The following is a 6826-nucleotide window of genomic DNA, read 5'->3' as shown; positions in this document are numbered from 1 at the left end:
GAATAAATTTAAGTATAGATAGATTATAATTTGCTCAGAATCCCATAACTTGTAAAAAGTTGCAGCTGGGACTTGAGCCCATGTCTAACTATAAAACCTTTGTCTTTGGTTAGTACACTACCTCCTGCATTTTATTCTAGCAGTCTTTCCTGTAGGCCTCTCTGGTCTTCTTCAGTTTCATTTTCGCTATAAAACTCATTGCTGCAATGTGTATACTAGTCTGTTACCATTGTTGGGAGCAAATTCTGGTGTTTGTTCTCTGAAAATATCATCTTCAAAAGTTCCTATTCTGCAAAGTACTGCTGTGCCTTCCTTGCTTGAAAATTAGTGAGTACTAAGACCTAATAAGTTAAAAAATTTTATCCCTTTCTTGGTTAACACATTGACCTACTTTTTTTAAACACAAGTACTCATGTTGAGCTTAACAGCCGAAGTTGTTTGATAATAACAATAAGCTTGTCTTCTGGATGGTTAACAACCTAAGTTTACAGACCAAAATTAGAGAAAAAGAAGGGCTGCAAGGAAAGCCAACATTTTGGCCCTAACCTTCTAAGGTCAATTAAGACTCAGGACATATAAGAACTTGTACTGTAACATCATGTAACTCGGTAGTGTCCCAAATTTTCTGATCAAGGAGATTATTGGAGGAAAGAGGAAAGTGATCGATGATGTAGAGTGTGCCTAAGGAGAGTCACATGGAGAGAAAACATTCTCTCAGGCTTTCATAGAGAGCACATTGGCCAAGCAATGGCCGTGACTCATCCACATGGTTGACACTGACAAAGGTTCTACAATCTGAGGTACAGGATCTCAGGATAAATCCTGAGGGGATTTCACTGACCTTATCAGATCCAAAAGCTACAACTCTTGTTGCATAGGTCCTGCTTTACCTTGGTCTTAACCATCCAGTAGAAAAGTATGAAGACGAAATATAAGAAGCAAAGCCATGCTGTTATGTTGAGCTGTGGGGGACTCAGGTCAATAATTTCTGACATTGCCAGTTAAACAGAAGACCCAATGCTATTATGGGCTACTGGACTCTTAGAATATTTTGCTGAGTTTACACACCTATAATATTCAAATAACGGAACTTAACAAAAAAAGGGGATACAGATGAATGTCCATTTTGTATCTGTGTATTCAAAGTGGTTAGGATAGATATATAGTTACATTCTCTTAATGAATAGAGGGATTTGTTCTAATGGTGTTTGTAAATAGGATCTCAAATCCACATCTTATACAGCAATTAAGAATGTATACAGTGTGTTAATTATTGAAACTGTCCTACTGATTTGATTTGAAACTGTCTCATTGCTATTTGTTTATCAATAAAATTATGGAAACAAAAAACAAACAAACAAACAAAAAACCAAGTACTCATAATGTCATTGATTTAAAAGTACCTTTTGTTCCAAGTGGCTTTAGTTCTGTATCTATGTGCTGCCCTCAGCGTTGAACGTGGTTTGGGGAGGCTGATACTGGGTGCATAGGAAGCTGTCTGTTTATACTCTTTATACTCATTGCATGACACGTGAATTAAGAGGGGTGTGTGCAAGAAGTAATTTGGTCATAATTTGTCTTGCTCTTTACAGTACTCTTGAGCAATCTTTTTGATACTGTGGAATCAGTTACCTCCTACTTGTGAGTCAACATTTCAAACTCTAGGAGCTAAGGCTGAAATTTTCTTCTGGATTCTTTGTTTTTGCAAGAGAACGTTGGTAATACAGAATAGTGATTCTCATTTAGGGAACTGGTACAGTGCATATAACATAATCTTAATCATTTTCAATCCCATGTCCTGCTGTCCCTTTCCTTCTTCACTCTCCCTGTCCCCTTCCCATTTTCAGCAGTCTACTTTCTAGCTTCCTATCATCTCTCCTTTATTTTATTTGTTTATTTGTTACACTTTAGGTTTCTTATATTTATTACACTTTAGGTTTTTTATAGAAGAGACCAAAGGCAATATTTATTTATTTATTTATTATTTATTTATTTATTTTGTGGTACCAGTGATTGATCTCAGGACCGTGCGCTTGCTTATTCTACTGAGCTATCTCCCCAGGCCCAACATTTAATTGTTTTACTTTGAATTATTTTACCTAACATGAAAATCTTCTAATTCCATCCATTTTCTTGAAAATGACATGAGATATTTCTATGTTCAATCTCAGAATTTAAGTGTATTTTTACATGAAAATCTTTGCCCATTCCTTGTAAACATCACTGCTCTGACACCTTGATAATCTCAGTAGTCATCTTCTTTAGATATATATTAGTCTTCCTTATTCATGATTCAAATTTGTACCTTATCAAAATGAAAGTTTCACTATGTGTCATGATTCTGTATATGTATTTATGAATGGGCAAAACCATATTTTTTTTGTACTTTTTAGGGAAGGGTCTTCAAGGGTGTTCAGAGGGGCCAGGGAGATGGCTCATTGGAATAAGCGCTTCCCTGGCAAGTGCAAGGGCCTGAGTTCAATCCCTGGTTCCGCAAAAATAAATAAATAAAATAAAAATTTTTAAAAAGGGATGTTCAGAGTCTCTCACTACTAGATCAGACTCATAGTGATCCACTTGACTACAGCCTCCCAAAAACTAGGATTACAGGTGCACACCACCACACCCAGTCTCAATCACCATCTCAGTGCACCCCGGGGGCGGGACTGGTATGGCAGGCCCTGGGATCAAACCCTGGCAGTCTCTGGCCCCTGCACCTGCTTGCAGGTGCTTTAATCTGCTGAGCTATTTGGCTGGCCTCACAAATGTTAAGTTTGGGATTGAGCAGGGTTTTTGATGTCAAGTTTCTTGGTATTCCTGGGCCTCCCAGTCCATTTTCTCTGTCTCTTTCTCTCCCTCTCCCCCTCTCTTTCCCTCCCTCTTTGCCTAGCTTCCTCCCTCCCTCTCTCTCTTCCTCTCTCCCTTTTTCTCTTTCTTACAGTCCCTCCCTCTCTCTCATTACTTTTTAGCTTTTCTCTAATAGTCACCCCCTAACTACCTCTACCTCTCTCCTTTACTGTGCTTCCTTCCACCCAGGCCAAGCTAGATACTTCTTGCTGTGATAATCTGTCTATGCCATCAAAACACTTATCACACTGCATTATAATGCTTTATTTTCTCTTCCTCTAACTGTGCTAAATATTTATGTCATAGAATGTAATTCCTACAAGAACCATGCTGTATAGATGTCCTTCCTATTTCATGGATTTAAAAAAAGTCAGTGTTCAGAGAAGTTAAATCCCAGTGCTGGGAAGGCTGAGACAGGAGAATCACTATGAGGCCAAGCTGAATAGTGAGACCTTGTACCAATGCTTTATAAATAAATAAATAAATAAATAAATAAATAAATAAATGTTTTTAAATTGCAGTGTAAAAGGATACTACTTAGACAATGACAGCTTATTCTTTACTTCCTTTATTAAATCTGAGATACAATTCAAACAATGTAGAAAGACTATAAGATCTTTTTCTCTGGTAAGGAAATTGTAACTCACAGACAATTACCTAACGAGTATTACGAGTATTACTTAGTATTATGACGTTGTATTGCTTTTATCTGGCTTTTTAAAGCGGAGTACTATTTGGTAAAATTACTGCCATATATCCATATCTCTAGCTGCCTACTGAATGCCTTTTTGTGAATATCTCACTAGTTACCCAAGCCCTGGCCAAGGCTTATTAACTCTTTGTCTTTCTTTCCCATACTTCAATTTGTAACTTTTCTTTCTCTTTCCTAACAATGACTGTTTTGTTTTGTTTTTTTTTGTTTCCCCATCTTATTATGTATTTTTTTTTTTTATTACATTTATTGTGTGTGTGGCCAGCTCAGCCCACCAGGGGGCGGGGCTGACTGGCATGTGGTGCTGGGGGATCGAACCGCGGTCCCTGTGCTTTGCCAAGCTTGTTTCAAGTAGGTGCTTTAGACCACTGAGCCATCTCTCCAGCCCCTTATTATGTATTTAGTACAGGGACTCACCACACAGCTTGCAGTGATCCTCCTGTTTTCAGCCTCCCCAGCGCTGCGATTACAGTGTGTGCCACCATGCCCAGACTCGTTTGATGGCTCAGCACACCCAGGGGCGGGGCCCATGCAGCATGTGGGACCAGTGACCAAATCCTGGTCCCTATTCTTGCCAAAGCAAGCTCTTAGTCTGCTGAGCTATCTGGCTGGCCCTCTTTCTCTTCCCTGAATCAGTGTCGTCCAAATAACTTTATATTCAACTCTGATTTTTTCATTTTTTGTGTGTACATTGCCAATTAGTTGCACTGTCCTGGCAAGTTTTCATTAAAGAAATATCTCAAATCTATTTTTTTTTCTTTTACTTTTCTGCTAACTTTGTTCAGGATTTCCTTATTTCTAGCCTGCACTTGATAGTAATCTACAAAGCGGTCTGCCATCTCCCTTCTCTTCCTTTCCTCCTACTCATGGCTGCCAGTTAGCCTTCCTAATGCTAAAGGTGTTACATTACCCTTGACTCTCCATTGGGATATATGTACTATTGCTTGTCCTTTTAATTGCAGCCTTTGCTTTCGTGACTCCTCTTCACCAACTCTGCCCTTTCAGCTAATACTTCTTAAACTTCTCTGTTCATGAAATCACCCTTGGTGCTTTTTTAAAAGTGAGGTCCTTAGGTCCTATTTGAAACCCACTGAATCAGGCTAAGTAAAAGTCCTGGAAAATTGGATATTTAATGAGTTCTCCTTGAATTTATATCTAGGAAAAATAGGAAATGCTGCACGGTTTGTTGTGCTGTGTATGTGCTTTGTCTTTTCCTCTTTGTGTGTTTTTATGTTCTTTTTTTAGCATTAAATGTCCCATTGCACCTATTGATGTCAGAGTCATTTATTTTCAACATCCTAAAATGTATCTTTTTCAGTTTTTAAACATTTTTTAACCTAACTTTTCCGTTCCTAAATTACTATACATTTTCCTTTTTAAAACATCCTTTTTGCTTTATTATATAAGGAGCATATGACTACATTCTCAGTCTATGCCAACAGTATACTTTGTACACTCTTCCTTACTAATTCTGGAGCATCCTGAGTTGCAAGCTCCTTGAAAATAGATTTTTGTGTCATGTTTGAATGACTGCGTTAGCATATAAATAGCTTGGATTTGGGCTCATACAAACATATACTGGAACTTTGATTTCTCCTGACACTTCATGACCTTGGGTAACTTAAGTCTTTGCGACCTTCAGTTTTCCTTTTTGCAACAGAAATAATATGTAGCCATGAGGGTTGTGAGATAAGCATGTGGACTGTCCTTATTTTGGTACATGATGCAACCTTGAAAAATGTCTCTGAAAAGTCAAGTGTCTTAAAATAGAATGACATTCTGGATAATTGATCTTTCATTCTCAGAAGGGTAAAAAAAATACCAAACTATTGGCCAGGCAATCGTATTTATTATGGAGAAGCTGCTGCCCTTCAGTCAACGCTACATGGAAGGCAGGTCAAAAGACATCTGCACCAGCTGAGCTTTTAGAGGTAGGAGGCCGGCTGCTTGGCACAAGTGGCACAGTGTCCTTCCTAGGGATCTTAGCTAGCAACTTGTACAGCTGTACATAGCATAAAAGTGGGTCCTAGCACAGCACAGAGTCCCTGGCCTGCAGAAGTAGCTTAATTTGAGGGAAACAGAACAGTCACACACACATGCAAATACACAAAAGGTGATATTTGCTGGCTTAGAATTAAGGAGAAGGAAAATTTCTCTAGTGTTCACAAAATAAGTTTAAATAGAAGTATATTTTTGTTTATTTTGCTGATGTACATTCCTTCAGACTATGAGCACCTCAGATATATTTTTCTTTTTTTGGGTAAAATGAAATGTTGGTATGAAAAAAAGTTAGATTGAATATTAGAAAAGTATACCAATTATGATCTTTAAAAATGAGCCTTATTTTTAAATGTATGAAATTAACTAAAACCAAAGCCAATTGTGTGTCCTTTTATGACTGGAAACAATTTTCAGTTTCAGTGGTTGCATGAAATTAGAAGAGCTAAAAATTATTGTTTCATTATTCATTTGCAAGTTTCTTTTTTCAATGATTCTATCCTGTTAAGCTTTATTCCAGAACTTGCCTTACTGATCACACATTAATAAGTGGTAAAGTTTGAATTGAGTCTCTACTTTATATGAGAGGAGAAATAAGATAGTACCTTCTGGTTTCTGGATTATCAGTGTGGGATTACAGACCCTCCTTTACCCCATTTATTTATCCATGTCCGGTGTCTCTCCCAAATGGGTTAGCTTTCCTTCATTATTTATTTTAGTATCTTTCTACTACCTGATAAAATCTCCTTAGAATCATAGAATTTTATAGCTTAAAGGGATGTAGTCCAACTTTCTTTCTTTATAGATGAGGAAACTAAGACTCTGTTCAAGTGACTTGCCAGACTGACTTCATTTCCTTTTGATAGGATTGCATGATAGAGACATGTCATAGTAATCATGTCTTAGGGTCAGGAAAGCATATTGTCAGGTTCTCATGGTATTCTTATGGGAAACATGAAGAAATTTGATCTGGGATTAGATTTATAGCTAATTGAGTAGTTCTGCCCAACATGGGCTTTTTTGTGAACATGTGCCTGATTTTTGTTTTTTTAATACTGAGTTGAAATGTAATAAGAGAACATGTAAATGCTGTACTTTAATTCAATGAAAATAGCTGAATGTATGAATAGACTTAATTAGTTGCCTCATGAAGAATAAGTTTTCTAGATTAAGAAATTTAACATTCTCTGTATTATTTAGATCTCATTTGCATTATTTTGCTCAGCTACAAATGAACTTAAGAAAGATCTTAACAAGCTAGATGCATTC

General features: G+C 37.2%; 1 protein-coding gene across 1 annotated transcript in view; it reads left to right on the top strand.

The window, feature by feature from the left end:
* Positions 1-6826, top strand: part of Cwc27 (CWC27 spliceosome associated protein homolog) — a 277617-nt gene that overhangs the window by 41530 nt on the left and 229261 nt on the right. The window lies entirely within an intron of this gene.

This window comes from Octodon degus, unplaced genomic scaffold, assembly GCF_000260255.1.
Source record: "Octodon degus isolate 3935 unplaced genomic scaffold, OctDeg1.0 scaffold00001, whole genome shotgun sequence".
NCBI classification, from domain to species: domain Eukaryota; kingdom Metazoa; phylum Chordata; class Mammalia; order Rodentia; family Octodontidae; genus Octodon; species Octodon degus.
This window is presented reverse-complemented; position numbering and strand designations above follow the sequence as displayed.